Source organism: Rutidosis leptorrhynchoides, chromosome 10 (assembly GCF_046630445.1).
Source record: "Rutidosis leptorrhynchoides isolate AG116_Rl617_1_P2 chromosome 10, CSIRO_AGI_Rlap_v1, whole genome shotgun sequence".
NCBI lineage: Eukaryota > Viridiplantae > Streptophyta > Magnoliopsida > Asterales > Asteraceae > Rutidosis > Rutidosis leptorrhynchoides.
In genome coordinates, this window is record NC_092342.1 from 256,092,238 (window position 1) to 256,109,496 (window position 17,259).

Genomic DNA, 17,259 nt, shown 5'->3' on the forward strand with positions numbered 1-17,259 from the left:
AAACCATATTGTTTCAAACGGGATACATAAATAATGTTTAAAAATAAATCGGGTGCATACAAAACATTTTTCAAAATAAGTTCCAAACCACTTGGAAGCTTTAAAATAAAGTCTCCTTGAGCTACTACGTGCACCTTAGCTCCATTTCCTATGTAGAGACTTGATGTTCCCGCTTCTTGTTTACTTCTTTTGAACCCCTGCATAGAATTTCAAATGTGAGTTCCACATCCTGTGTCTAATACCCATGTATTAGAAGAAGTAATACTAAGCTCAATGTATACCATATATACATTACCTGAGGTTTGCCCTGCATCCCTCTTTTCCTTCAACTCCTTTAGGTAGACCGGGCAGTTGCGTTTCCAGTGACCCATTTCACCGCAACCAAAGCACGGATCTTCCTTGGGGTTAGCTTTACCGGCAACCTTTTGCTTTTTGTTCTTGTTGGTTGGGGTAACCATATTTCCCTTTCCCTTGCCCTTGCCTTGGTGGGCGGATCCTTTCTCTTAGCCGCCTTCGGCTTAGAAGTGTTATTGCTTTTGGACCCGCCTTCATTGATCATAATCATGGGTGAAGCCCTTTTACCCATGCTCGCTTCGGCCGTCTTAAGCATGGCATGTAATTCGCCAATGCTCTTATCCCATCCATTCATGTTGTAATTCATTACAAATGTGTCAAACCTCTTTGACAAAGAATTAAGGATAAGGTCCGTGGCTAATTCATTAGACACGTTGCAGTTTAGATGGTTTGCTCGACCAATTAGGCTTTTCATCTTAAGGACATAAGATGAAACAGATTGGGAGTCGTCCATCCGACATGCATGAAGCGCTCGAACCGTTTCGAAGTGCTCGACACGAGCTTTTTGAAGGAACATCTCCTTCAATTGTGTGAGCATGTCATATGCACTATGATGCTCGAAATCCTTTTGGAGTTCTGGTATCATAGTCCCAAGCATGAGGCAAGAAACTTGCACCGAATTGGTGCAATATTTCTCCCAATAAGTCATGCCTTCCGTATCATCCTCTTCCAGTTGATCGGGAATGGGGTCTTCCAACACATACGCCCTATCCTCTAGTTTGAGGACAATTCGTAGATTGCGAAACCAATCCATGAAGTTCGTATGGTTGAGTTTTTCCTTTTCGAGGATTGACCTCAACGATAGGTTGTTAAAGTTGATTGGTGTATTTGGAATGTTGTTGTTATTGGTGGGCATCTACAAAATTTAACAAAGTTGTTTAAGTATTAATTTTAATTTAACAATCAATACCCTTTAAATCCAATTGATATTTATTAAATTTTAGAATCCAACGGTAAACCAAATTTCAGTTAGGTGACCTTTATCCCGTCATTTGATTTAGCTAGGTAGTCATTATATGACAATTGCAATCCTTTTGCAACTTCTAAGTTATGGGATCATGCAATCCTTTTGCATGACATATTTATCCCATCAACGCCATTTGTTCCTCATGCTTCGGTGACCCTAAGTTCATGATTCCCAAATCAAGTCGTCCTACTTGTGTAAACGTGTAAATTTAACATACAAGTGGTTAGGTGACCTTTATCCCACAAGTGTGCGAAATTTACCTTAATCATATTAGTTTGCTCATAACGGTTAGGTAACCTTTATCCCATTATGAGTTCCCTAAAAATTTTTAAGTGTCACACGAAAGGATGGCATTTAACTTGTTTGCCTTGTTAAAAGGGATTTTTAAGTTTTCATTATTTCTAGTTTAAGAAAACTATTGTACCATACACTAACATGCATTTAGTGTGTGGTTCCTGTGAAAACCCATTTTCATATAATGTAATAAAGCCAATTTTATTACTTTGAAAATAAACCATTTTATTTTGTCTTAATAACCAATTATTAAAGTCCTTTTGCCACTTTTAATTTAACCAATTAAATTGTCGTTATGCATGTCATTATTAATGTCTAATTTAACCAATTAAATTAAAGTGTAGCTCTTTGCATGTGATTAAAATTTCCAATTTAACCGATTAAATTATAGTTTAGTTTTGTCGATGTTGTTGTAGCAACCAAACATACAATCTATCATCAAACAACAAAACAACCACACATGCAAAATAATATGTTCACAATCTAGCCTTTTGGTGGCCATTTGTTTAGCTGAAAATAAATGTCACCGGTTAATGGGTCATAACACAAAGTAGGAAATTTAACATCTCCCACTAAATCTTGCATCCAAATGCATGTGTTCTTCTTTTGCTCCATCTTTTGCATCTTCATACTCTTTACAAAAAATATATCCTAATACATTTTTCTCTAGAAAATGAAAATACAACCTAATCTATTTTACATGCCAAATATAAAATAAATTACATAACCAAATGAATAATATTACAAACCAAATGAATGAATTAAATCAACCAAACATGCAACCATTCAAACACAAGGTCAAGACTTGATTGTGAACAACAACATACAACAAAATATGAACCAAATAGAAGAGCCCAAAACCCACTTTTGGGACTCAATAAATTCGGCCAAAAATGGAAACCCACCCAAACCCGAAAATTTTTGCATTCTACTATCATGCATGTTCAGAAAATGAAAGAATATAGTGGGTTTAAAAGATCATCTCGAAGCATATTCCATCAACTTCGGCTCTAGATACCATTGATGGGATTTAACAAGTTGCATTATTCTTAAAACCATTTAGGAATCTTTCAAAGCGGAAGCAAGTATATTACCATTTTAGAACATGTTATACATTAACCTTTTAATGTTAAATCCCAAATAGGATCAAGTTGTGAAACATACTTACAAACTAAAAGTGGGTTAAGAGTTTTTACCTCCTCAAGCTAGTTGAGGGTTACTTCAAAGATGATGAATAAGATGAAGATGAATGGAGCTTCAAAATGATGAAACCTCAAGGAGAAATACCCCAAGCTAACCACCAACACCTTGTGCTTTGGTTAGGATTTATTCAACAATTGAAATGAGCTTGGAAAAAAAATTAGAACTCCCTTTCACCTCTTGGAAGGTCACGGCCAGCAGAAAAAAAGGGGAGGGAGTGCAGAATTTTTTTAACTAGTATTTGATGTGTGTTTGCATGTGTTGTGGTCTCCAACCATGCCTTGGTTAATATGCCTCTTGAAATGGAAGTAACCAAGTAAAAATCAAGTCAAATGGCATGCTTACTCCTCTACCAAAGCCACTTCCATGTGTTTAAATAAAATAGTTTTATAAAACTAGATTTTATAAACAAAACTAGTTTTTATAAATACATTTTATAAACTTGCATATTAATTATGTACATTTTATATAAAACCAATTATAAAAATGTAACATAATATTATTAATTATTTAACCTATAAATAATTAAATCCATATTATATAAATTATTCCATAATTTATATATATATGTACACATCAAGTAATATTTCAGAAAACCATTTTTCTTAAAGATCAAGTGTTGCGTATTTAATCAATGATCCAATCGTTAAGATTAAATACTTATAAGGTGTTGGTAAGATTGTTATTGGGTATGACCTGACTTGGATCATAACACATTAGCCACATTAATTTAATATGTCTCTCGGGCATACGAAATTCCTTCAAAATGACCGTTGAATCAGATTCGAAGAATGTACAGTGTAACTTATTAATGTGAAATCTTAAATATTCCTCGAGTATTACCTACCTGTTAAAATATTTTCATCATTAACAGTTTGTACAAAAGAATTTTTGATTACAATCTTTATGAAAACATATATACATATATATTTTCTTCAGATGTAATCATGGATTTAATGAGTTAATATGCTATTAAACTCATTTGATTTACCGTTAGAATAAGAATATATAATCTCTAAAACATTAGAGATTACATAATCACCATATCTAACGAAGATAAATGATGTAGAACGTCATGTATAACGAAGATAATCGAGGTAAGACATCATGCAGTATGATGATTATGCTGGAGGTACAGACTGTGAATTTGAGGCGTGCAGTGTTGAGGCTTGTGATGTGGATGCTGTTGTTGGTGGTACTGGTGTTTTCGGTACTGTTGTTGAAGCTGGTAAGTTTTGCACCATGTTTTTTCTAAATTGATTACTCGAGCGCGAAGCTCGTTGACTTCTTCTATTATTCCAGGATAATTTTCGGTCGAAATGAGCGGATGAATAAGGTTTAGAATTTGAGATGGTATATAATCGTGGCGAGATATTCAGGAAATGAGGGTGAAAATGGTGTTGCGAATAGGTTCGCCGGTAAGTGCTTCAGGTTCTTCACCAAGAGGTGAATTCGGTTGACGGAAAGGATCACCTTCTTCTTGTCTCCAATGATTAAGTAGACTAAGAACCCATCAAATGAATTGATGATGGCTGATTGGTTGATTCATTCCGGTCACACTACTTTTAGAGCTCGAGTGGAATTCCATGTCGGAATAGCTGTCGGGATAACTATCGGAATAGCTATCGGAATCTGAGGGACTTGAACTGGTTGAGGGATTCATCTTGTACGATCAGATAAAGGATTTTTGATAAGAAATAGATTATAGGATGTAGAATAGTACCCTGCAATACATAATTTACATATGCATATATAATACTAAAATCCCATAAGTTACGGAGGAATCTACGGAAGCGGTCAGGCAAAGGTAACAATAACAGATATGCTAAGATATGAATTTATCTATACACTGTCTATGAAATAGAGGCAGTAAGACATGTCTAGACTAAGAATGATAAGCAGGTAATTTCCTAAGGATGATAAGCAGATGATTTCCGACTAGAAATGATAAGCAAAACTTTTGACATGCAGACACGGTCGAAGTCCAGACTCACTAATGCATCTAACAACTATCAGTTAGACACACTAATGCAAGACTTGGTTCGCTAAGAGCGCCGCTCTAATACCACCTGTAACAACCCGTCCTAATCCATCTGGACGAATACATTATATTTGGTTACATCACGAGGTACTTGACCTCTATATGATACATTTTACAAACATTGCATTCGTTTTTAAAAGACAAACTTTCATTACATCGAATGTTGACGGCATGCATACCATTTCATAATATATCTAACTATAATTGACTTAATAATAATCTTGAAGAACTCGACGACTCGAATGCAACGTCTTTTGAAATATGTCATGAATGACTCCTGGTAATATCTCTAATATGAGCAAATGTACAACGGAAGATTTCTTTCATACCTAAGAATAAACATGCTTTAAAGTGTCAACCAAAAGGTTGGTGAGTTCATTAGTTTATCATAATCATTCATTTTCATCATTTTAATAGACCATAAGATTTTCATTTTCATTTCTCATAAATGTACGTCCCATGCATAGAGACAAAAATAATCATTCATATGGTGAATACCTGGTAACCGACATTAACAAGATGCATATAAGAATATCCCCTATCATTCCGGGAAATCCTTCGGACATGATAAAAACAACATCGAAGTACTAAAGTATCCGCAAACCATGGATGGGGTTTGTTAGGCCCAATAGATCTATCTTTAGGATTCGCGTCAATTAGTAGATCGGTTTACTAATTCTTAGGTTACCAAGCAAAAGGGGTTAGAAATGATAATTTTAACAAAAAGAACCCTAGGCGCTCTGTAGTTTTCGTATGACCTAACGGTGACTGGTGTTTCCGGTGAGTTTTTTTTGTTTGTTCTTCCATAATACGTTATTGATCAATCAATCCTGTGGTAGTGTACTCGTGATCTCTTTCGATGGGAGGTAAAAAGAAGAAGAAAATTATAAATACAACAACTAGGGTTCTAAGAAACTGCAAGGTTGGAGGAGAGACGTCTGATGATGTTAATGATGGCGAAGAGTATGTTGATAACACTGAGGGATCTGAGTCTGATAGGGGTTCCGATCAAGGGCCAAGTAAAGAGTCAGGTGTAAGTTCTAATCAGGATAATGGGAAGGATGTGTCTACTCGATTGGACAACAAGAAGAATAATGATTATATAATTAGTGTTCATACTGCAAGTGATACATCGGAGGATGAGAAGGAACCTGGTGACAGAAATAGGTAATCAAAGGCTGATGATGGCAAACGAAAGCTAACTAATAGTGAACGAGAAGTTCATGAGTTACCGAAGTCTAGTGAGTCGGTAATACCTCCTGTATCTTATGTTCATGTGGTTGCAGGTCCTAGTAACAAACATAATGTTAGTTTTTGCACGATCGAACAAGAGGTGCCCATGGATGAGGATGTTGATGTTATGTTACCGTTAGAATCTGTTGCCGAAGCATCACAGAGATATCACAATACATTATATGGATATTTCTTAAGGAAACGTGTAGCGTTCCCAGTTGTCCATAACCACGCAATGAATACATGGAAGAAATATGGTGTAGAAAAATAATGATGAATGCCAAAGGTTTTTTCTTCTTTAAATTCAATTCGGAAGAGGGTATGATGAAGGTTATGCAAAACGGCCCATGGATGATTCGAACAATCCCTATTATTCTTAACAAATGGGCTCCGGATGTTTCTCTTTCAAAAGAAGATCTAACTAAGGTCCCGGTGTGGGTAAAGCTCCATGATGTTCCTTTAGCGGGTTTCACGGAGGTGGGTTTAAGTGTTATTGCTACGAAAATAGGCAGGCCAATGATGTTGGATGCATATACAAGTATGATGTTCTTGGAATCCTGGGGCCGTCCTAATTATGCACGTGCTATGATAGAGGTCTCTGCTTCATCCAACCTCAAAGAATCAATTCGGGTTGGTACTCCTAAGGGAGATGGGAGTAAAGGTACTACTGACGTTGTCCGTATTGAATACGAGTGGAAACCCCCAAGGTGTTCGTGTTGCAAGGTGTTCGGGCACACAGATTTGCAATGCCCAAAACTGGTACGTGTAGAACCAAGTAAGCCGCAACAGGTAGATGATGAAGGATTCATAAAGGTTAACAAAAAACAAGCTGCGAAGGGAAATGACAAAGCTAAAACTGGATTCCTATTGCCAAAACCGAAACAAACATTCGTATATCGACCAAAAATAGTGAATGACAAGGGGAAATCGAAGAGTGGCCAGCAAAATAATGGAGAAAATAGTAGTAAACAAGGAGACAGCAATGTTGGAATTAATACAACGAATCCTTTTCAAGTACTAGATCAACATGCGAACGATAATGATACGATGAGAAGTACATTGCAGTTAATCCATGAAGAGGATGACGTTAAGGAAAATGTGGATGATACAGCTACGTTTGTGGCATCTAAGAACTCTAAGGGGGCAAGCACTCCCGGTATCGAGATATTACAATGATTAACATAGCATCGTGGAACATAAGGGGTATGAACCAAAGCCCCAAACAAAAAGAAGTTCGAGAAGTTGTTTTGGAAAATAAACTTAGTGTTTGTGCAATTTTAGAGTCGCATGTTTCTATTTCTATGCTAAGTAGGATTTGTAATTTTGTTTTTCCTTCGTGGAATTGGTCGTCAAATAACAACGTATGTTGCAATGGCACTTGAATTATTATTGGTTGGAATCTGGCGGATGTTCAATTGATGGTTTTGAATATGACGGACCAGGTGATCCATTTCCTGGTTAAAACGCTCGATAATTCATGGCAATGTTATGTGTCTTTTGTTTATGCAGACAACTACTATATTCGTAGACATCAACTATGGGATAGTTTGTCCATGCATAAAGGATGGGCTGGATCTCATCCATGGGTAATCTTGTGAGACTTTAATGTCGTTTTAGATATTGAGGAATCCACTGCTTCATCCTCGAGTTGTACCTTGGCTATGAGAGAGTTTCGGGAGTGTATGGATAATATTCATATGGCGGATGTGAACCACACGGGTTTTCAGTTTACTTGGAACCAACACCCTAACTCTTCATCGGGCATTTTGAAGAAAATTGATAGGGTTATGGCAAACGATATTTTCATAAGTAATTTTACTAATTCTTATGTTATTTTTTAGCCCTACAGGTTATCGGATCATTGCCCCGCAATTTTAAAAGTTCCTGCTCATATTGTTCGTAAACCGTTGTTCGTAAACCGAGGCCTTTCAAATTTAGCAATTACATTGCTCACCATTCTCATTTCATGACTATTGTTGAAGGCGTATGGAACCAGCAGGTTAATGGCTACTTGATGTACCGTGTTGTTACAAAATTGAAGTTGCTAAAAACTCCCATGTGTAAGCTAATGTGGAACAAAGGCGATATTCATAAAAGGTTGCTTCGTGTCGGTGTGATCTTGATGAAGCTCAAAAATTTTTGGACGCCAATCCTGATCTAGTTTCGGCTAGAGAGAATGCAAGTCGTGTGCTAAAAGAGTACAACCAAGCAGTTTTCGAGGAGGAGAGTTTATTAAAGCAAAAGTAAAAAATCGATTGGTTAAGAGTGGGTGATAGTAATTCGGCTTACTTCCATAAAGTGGTTAAAAGCAGACTAAATCGAAGCCGTATTGACTATATTATGGATGTTAATGGATCCATGGTAGAAGGTCACCTAGTTCCTCAAGTGTTTGTAACTCATTATGAAAAGTTCCTTGGTACAACCAAAGGGTGTGTAGAAGTAGCCAACCCAGGTAATTGTTCACTAAACGCATTAGCCAACAACAAGCTCAGCTCATTTTGCGGCCTGTTACTGAAGAGGAAGTGAAAAGAGCCATTTTTGATATAAGAGAGTCAAAATCGCCGGGTCCCGATGGGTACATGTCCACCTTTTTTAAGAAATCGTGGGACATAATTGGGCCTGAAGTGGTTCAAGCTGTTAAGGGGTTTTTCTTAAATGGTCAAATGTTGAAGCAAATCAATAATACTATTATTACTCTCCTACCTAAAACCAACACGCCAAGTCAGGTAAATGATTATAGGCCTATCTCATGTTGTAATGTTATTTACAAATGCATTAGCAAAATTATTACCATGAGGATCAAGGATAGCTTGGATGAAATTGTGAGTAAGAATCAGTCGGCGTTTATTCCTGGAAGGAGAATCGGGGACAATATTCTTCTTACTCAAGAAATCATGAGGAATTCTCATTCAAATAAAGTTATGCCGAGATGTGCTTTTAAAGTTGATATTCAAAAAGCATATGATATTGTTGATTGGAACTTTCTTGAAACTACTCTTATATGCTTCGGGTACCCTATGAAGATGATTAAATGGATTATGGCCTGTGTTACAACCACATCATACTCTATTTGTGTTAATGGGGAGCTTCATGGGTTTTTCAAAGGAAAGAGGGGATTGCGACAAGGTGATCCAATGTCACCGTATTTGTTTACTCTTGTAATGGAAGTTTTATCTCTAATGCTGAAGTGGAATATCGCCCTAGCAGATCGGTTCCGTTATCACCCGAAGTGTGATAAAATGCAGATTATTAATTTATGTTTCGCTGACGATCTGTTTCTATTTTCGTATGCTAGCGTAGCCTCTGTAAAAGTTATTCGAGATTCGTTAGAAGAGTTTAAGTGGTGTTCTGGGTTGACTCCTAGCCTTCCAAAAAGCACAGCATTCTTCTGCAATGTTACGGCTTTTACAAAGAATCTTATTTTGCAAACATTGCCATTTGAAGAAGGATCATTGCCTGTTAGATATCTCGGTGTTCCTTTAATCTCTACACGTTTGATGTATAGGGATTGTAAGGTTTTGGTGGATAGAGTTAGAAATGGAATAAGCGACTGGAAAAAAAAGTTCTTATCATTTGCTGGTCGAGTGCAACTTATTATTTCTGTTCTAACTGCAATGCAATTATATTGGTGTTCGGCGTTCATTCTTCCTGATGCTATTATCAAGGATATTGAGAAATTGCTTCGGGGTTTTTTATGGTGCCAGGGTGAGTTAAAGCGTGGCAAAGCTAAGGTTAAATGGGATGATGTCTGTTTACCAAAAGAAGAGGGAGGGCTAAGTATTAAAAGGTTGAAACTTTGGAATGTGGCTCTTATGACTTCTCATATATGGAGGTTGTTTACTTTTAAGGATTCTTTATGGGTGCGTTGGATCCACGAATACAAGTTGAAGAGGTATAGCTTTTGGGATGTTCCTATTACGGCAGGATCGTCATGGTGTTGGCTTAAGATTCTTCGTATACGGCCTCTGGTTAAACAATATTTTGTGTATAAAATAGGCAATGGCCAAAATGTTTCTGCTTGGTTTGACTCATGGAGCTCGATTGGGCCTATTGTTGACATTATTCCAATTAATGAGATTCAAATTGCAGGCTTCACAATGAAAGAAACTGTTTGTGATTTGGCTAATGGTACCAGCTAGCCGACTGCTTGGTTGCAGGTGTACCCATCATTGAATTCTATTAATATTACGTTGTTAAGCAATCATGAAGATAAACTTTGCTGGAAAGATAGTGATAACCGATTGATAGAGTGGTCGATGTCTCGAATTTGGGACACTATTAGGCCTCGATCAGCTGTGGTCCCGTGGTTTAGGGTGGTTTGGTTTTCGTAATGTATTCCAAAACATTCGTTTGTCATGTGGTTACTAATGGGCGAGCGTTTGAAGACACAAGATAGATTGAAGGCGTGGGAGCGCAGACCCAATCAGGTGCTGAAATGTTCGTTGTGTAATAACGTGATGGACTCTCATGCCCATCTTTTCTTCGAATGTTCCTATTCGGCAAGGTTAAGGCAGAAGGTTCGTATGCTTGTTCAAATTGATCTGGCGGCTAACGACTAGAAGAGCTGTAGAGATACTCTGATGGGAATAACGAATCATAACTCTTCAAGCTTGGTGTTGGCGAAGTTGTGCTTCTCAGCCTCGGTGTACTACTTATGGCATGAAAGAAATATTCGATTATTCAAAGGTAAAGGGCGTACGGTTGAGCAGCTTTTTGAAATGATCCGGTCTAATATTAGATTAAAATTGATGTCTATCAAATTTAAATCTTCTCAAAATGTACACCGTCTGAAGAGGGACTGGAAAATTGCCTAATATGCTAGTCGTGGTTTAGTGTTCTTTTAGATTGCTAGTTGGTTTGCTTTGCTCGACTGCAAGGTTTGCTTGTAGCAGCTGTGCTTCTTGTAATCATTCTTATTATTTATAATATTCGCCGGGGTAACCCTTTACCCAAAAACCAAGCAAAAGGGGCATATTCGGCATCGATCATTCACCCATATAATGTAGTTTCAATTACTTGTGTTGATTTCGTAGAACATTTATAAAAATTGCGCATGTATTCTCAGCCCAAAAATATAAAGGGTTGTAATGTACATGCGATATCTTTTAAATACAGTACACCTTTCTCGTGTACGAAATCTTTTTTTTTAATAAATCTTAGTAACCGTACACATATCTCTTGCACAAAAACTAATACACATAACCTATGTATAAAAATCATTCTCTCGATACATAACATTCACATCAATTGGTGGCAATTATCATGTCCACATAATTCAATGGTGGCAATTATCATGTCCACATAATTCAATGGTGGCAATTATCATGTCCACATAAATCAATAATAATTCGCAGAACTTCTGTCTGCATAATAATTCATTCGAGGAATGTTTTGCTTATGTCTATCTCGTCAAACATTTATAAAAGCATTGCATGTATTCGCAGTTCAAAATATATTTCAAAAGCATTTAATAAAGCAGTTGTAAAAACAGCGCATGTATTCTCAGTCCCAAAAATGTAAAGAGTAAAAGAGAATCAAATGAACTCACCATACTATATTTTGTAGTAAAAATACATATGACAATATTGAACAATGCAGGGTTGGCCTCGGATTCACGAACCTATATCATTTATATATATTAACACATATAATCGTAATCGAACGAATTTATATATATATATATATATATAAATTTATTAGTCATATTATTTTTATATTAATAACATACATGTTTTATATATTCATTTTATATTTTAAATAAATAAAAAATATTAATTTTTGTTATGGTATATGTATTAAAATAATATTATTAATGATAAAAATAACAATGATAATACTAATAATAATAATAATAATGATAATAATATTAATGATTCTATTAATGATAATAATAATGATAGTTTTAATAATAAAGGTAGTCTTATTAAAAATGTTAATTTTAATATAAATGAAAATTTTAATACTAATAATAAGAATGATAATAATAATGGTAATAATAATAATAACTATAATATCTATGATAATAATACTTTACTAATAATGATAATAATAATAATAATAATAATAATAATAATAATAATAATAATAATAATAATAATAATAATAATAATAATAATAATAATAATAATAATAATAATAATAATAATGATAATAATAATAATAAGATTTATACCCTAATTTGCCATCATCATGTATTCGCCATTTATGATTATGATTAAATCGTCATAATCTAACCGTCATCATCTCATCATGATCATCGTTACGATTTCAATAATCATCACCTACATAATTCACCGTCATCATCATATTACTTATACCCTCATCACCATTATATGAAATCACCTCTGCATCATTCTTAAAACATCACAAATTCACATTGATCATCTACGAACCTTACTGCCCATCATCATCATCATACACGTGTATCATTATCATCCTTATGTCATCATCTATTCATCATGATAATCATCATCATCATCATTATCAAATCTTAATATCATGTAACATAATATTAACCTAGTCCTCGTTATCATTAATATGTATCACCATGATCATCATTCCAATATCAACACCATCATCATATTCCTCGTCATCATGTATCATCCTCCGTAATAACAAGTGGTGTGTGTTGCTCGTCCAGTAGGAAACAGATAGACCCGAATGTCTTGCAAGGTCGTGGCCCAACAATGAGTAAATGGCCCAATATGCATATCCTTAATGCAAATTTAATTAAAACCTAAATGGCCTATTAGTGGCCCGATCTAACAACCTTTAATTGGCTCGTTTTGCATATACAAATGTCTCAATATATATATTTAATTATCTACATATCTATATATTATATATTAAATTAATAATATTAAATATACTGATATTATTTAATATATTTATTTCCAACAATTAAATCATATATTATTTCAAATAATATTTCAAATAAAATTATATATATCTATTTTACAAATTAGTTGTTTGTGAATCGTCGGGAATGGTCGAAGGTCAATTGAATATATGAACATTGTTTCAAGATTTTCATGACTCAACAATACATACTTTGCTTATCGTATCGAAATCATATAAAGATTAAGTTGAAATTTAGTCGGAAATTCCCGGGTCGTCACAAGTTTAACCTCCAAACATCATGCTCTAGTGTCGTTTGGAATTTAAACTAAGTATGCTCGAAACTCATATTTTGTAGAAACTTGTATTACGGCATATGTTGGCCCGGTTTCGTAAAACTTATTTTATTATTGAATCGTGTGAGTTTTAACTATCATAACATGTTGTGAAAAGCGTTTAGTCTAAATATGTAGGGAAGTGGGAGATCTTTAATTAAAATTTGACAAAACCGGACAGAACCTGATGAGGCTCGTGCGCGCCGCGCACCTGTGCTGTTATATAAAAAAAAATTATTCGGCGTATTCGTTTGCATATTGGGTTGGGTTGTTACAATAACGAATTTTGCAACCTTGGTAGGGACACAATATTTACTAACCATATAAATCTTTTTATCATATCTTTTTATTAAAAGAGAATCATTTTAACAAATTTTTAGATTTTATTTAATAAAAATTTTGTACCAATCGTGAATGTACCTATTGTAACTATAAACTATTGAAAAAATTATTAAAAATGACATGAAGGTTTGTAACTGCTTTTTAAAAACAAAAGGTTATTGAAGAATATGGTGGAGATTGAGAAAAAAAGTTGTAAATGTTTGTACATATTGAGAACAAAAGTTATGATGAATATGGTAGAGATGCTAAGATATTTATATTTATAAAATAGTAATACCGTATTAAATATTAAATATTTGTATTAATTATTTTTGCCTTTAAAATTGACATTCATATATTATTGGTATTTATTTATTATCAGTTGTATATTTTTAACTAAAATTAATATAAAATAATGTCATCATCATTATAAAAATTAAAGGATAATTAGTGAAATAATTACATCATCATTTTAGAGATTTATATAAATATATATAGATAGATAGATATCAAATATTATATATGTTCTTCTCCCATTGTTAGAGAGCTCCCAATGGTTTCGCCTTAGTCCTCAAGGACTAGACGCCACATTAGCACTACATTAGCGCTACATCAGCACTTCCTTCCCAGAACTAAACTCATGACTAAACACTCCCAAAAGTTACACCTTTCTTTCATATTTTTTTATTACTTTTTATTTTTTCTAAACAATTAAATAATTAAAATTAGACATAAAAATCATTAATATAAAACTAAAATTTCATTAAAAAAAAGCTACAATAACAAAAAAAAAAGTTACAATAATTTAAATAAAATGCAAAATAAATAAAAATAAAAATACTACAAATAAACTACTATGATGTAGAGATGAATGAAATAAATTGGAATGAAGTGTAGTTTTTTGTTGTGTAAAATGAGTAAATGGATTGTGATTTATATATAGTTTTTAAATGAAAAAAAAAACATAACCGTTAGTATAGCCATTGGAATTTGATTTTTAATTTTTTTTTCTAAACGGTCATTTTTAGACCAAAATCTTTCGTCCTCAATTATGATTCAAACACACGAACCAGCAGACGATGGGGTGGGCAGACCCCTGGGTGCTGTGCCATCGACGCCCACCGCTAGGCGGTGGTGAGGGTGATTCCGTTGGGAGTGCTCTTAATTTGATTCGTTTTGTGTGTAAAGATATGTTGTCTTGATTTCTTTTTTAATATAATTGATGTTTATGTATATTTTTTCCTTTCAATTTTTTTTCCTACAAAGTATAATCTGATTATTACCATATTTCCATTCAAATGATTTATTTTATATTTTATTTATAACAAGTATATTGAGACATTTTAAAAATGAATATTGTACAATAATATTAAAATGGAGGGAGTAAAATTGTGTACACACACACACACACACACACACACACACACACACACATATATATATATATACATGATCATAATCAAGAGGGAAATATTTTTTTAGAGAAAAGGGAAGTAAATTTATTTTTTTATTTTTTTTTATTTTTTTTATTCAACATTAAGAGCACACGAAAATATCAATATTTATAAAAGACACTTTCTGATGACTGTTATTATTTTGGCAGGAAAACCCTCGAAGAAAAAACTGATTTCATGCATCATGCGTAATGTTATACCTGAATGTTATTCATCGAGCGTTTTTTCCATCATATGTGAAGTTTTTTTCAAGATTAAGCTCGATTTAGAGTTTAGGGTTTAGGGCTTAAAGTTTTGAGTCAAAACCCTAAGCCCTAAACCCTAAACTCTAAACCGTTCATGTTAAAAATTCAATCTAAACTCTAAACCCTAATTTCTAAACCCAAACTCCTAATTTCTAAACCCTAATAGCTAAACCCAAATTTTTAACCCCTAATTTCTAAAACCGAATTTATAAATCATAATTTTTAAACCCTAAAAAAACCCAGAAGCAAAACATTCATTGTAATGAAATTTATCATTTATTTCTTCGAGCGTTTTTCTGCCAAAATAATAACATTCATCACAAAGTGTCTTTTTTAAATGTTCATATTTTCATGTGATCTTAAAGTTTGGAAAAAATTCAAAAACAAAACTAAAAAAAAATTAACTACCTCATTCCTTTCAAAAAAAGTGTTTCCTTCTTAATTAAATATATATATATATATATATATATATATATATATATATATATATATATATATATATATATATATATATATATATATATATATATAAAATATTTTTTATGTTCAAACAAAATATGTTAAAGTACTGAATGTTGTGATATAAACAAATTTAAAAACTTGAGGTGCACACTAGGCATAGCAAACATTATCTAACTTTTGTTATCAAGATGATTGATCATACCAACAAAGCATTGCTTCAGTGGTACCCGGCCCAAATGATCCCTAGGCCCCACGCATGTAAAGATTATAACAATAACGATGCAGGTTCGATTCTCGTTCCTGACATGCTGTAGGGGCATTTGGTGATGGTATTTCGCCAGGCTCTAGTGGGCTACAGGGGACCGCTGGATGGGTTGACATAGTCAACACAGGGCTAACATATCCCTGCCGATACACATGTTTTTATAACAAGATGATTGATCATGTTCTTTATAAAAATAATCGAATATATATGAAAAAATTATGTTACATCATTTTAAACAAATATATAATATAACACATACTCCCTCCGTCTCACTATAATGTCTACATTTAAAGTTCAAAGTCCTTGTATGTTAACTTTAACCGTAAATATCTTTATTTGTTTTATATAATATTTGATAAAATTTATATGAATGGATTGGGTTTATAATGCGGTTTTAATTATATAATTATCATCACATAATATATAACACAAATAAAAATATTTATGGTCAAAGTTGACAAAGAAAGACTTTGAAAGTCCAATATAGATACTTATAGTGGGACGGTGTTGATCAAGCATAGAATATTCGGGTCGGGTTCGGTCCATGCTTGACATCACTAAGAGGAGATTTAAGGGTCAATTGAGTTTAACTCTCCGGTCTGGAGTACCGTGAATAACCCCTTGCGAGATGAGGATCTCCATAGAGGTGGTTAAACGTAGACCCACCATTGGCGGATAGTCCGGTCATCGATGGATCGCGTCGGGAATAGGGTTTGTGTTCAAGGAACGCTACCTGTATGTCAAGGATGTCTAGTGTAGTGCTGTAAGTCTGGTAGCGCGGGTATGAGTCCGGTAGCGCGAGTAAGGGAGGCGCTATGCAAATAGCGCGACTGGTCCGTACGTAGATACTAAAAATAGTATGTGTGTAACTTTCCAAAATAGACCCACCCCTTGCCTTGTGATTCGAGTCCGTTATTTATAGCTACAGTGCTGTCCATTCATTGGAACCACGTGTTCTATGTTGCTTTCTTGTCTGCACTACCCGGTTATTTCATGGAGGGGACCATGGAACAGTACTATCACCTTTTTTGCTGGCTGTCGGCTCTTGTACAGAGATCGTGGCAAGTATAGGACACGTCACCCTTATGCAGCGCACCATCGTCAAGATGACGCCCTCTAGGGCACATTTACTTGCGCCAGAAGTGCTATAGCGTGGAGGATATGCACATGGTACAAGTGTGATGCGCAACACGAGTCAATCGGGTATGCGTATCATTAAGTCCCCCCAGTTTGATACTATGCGCAAGTATT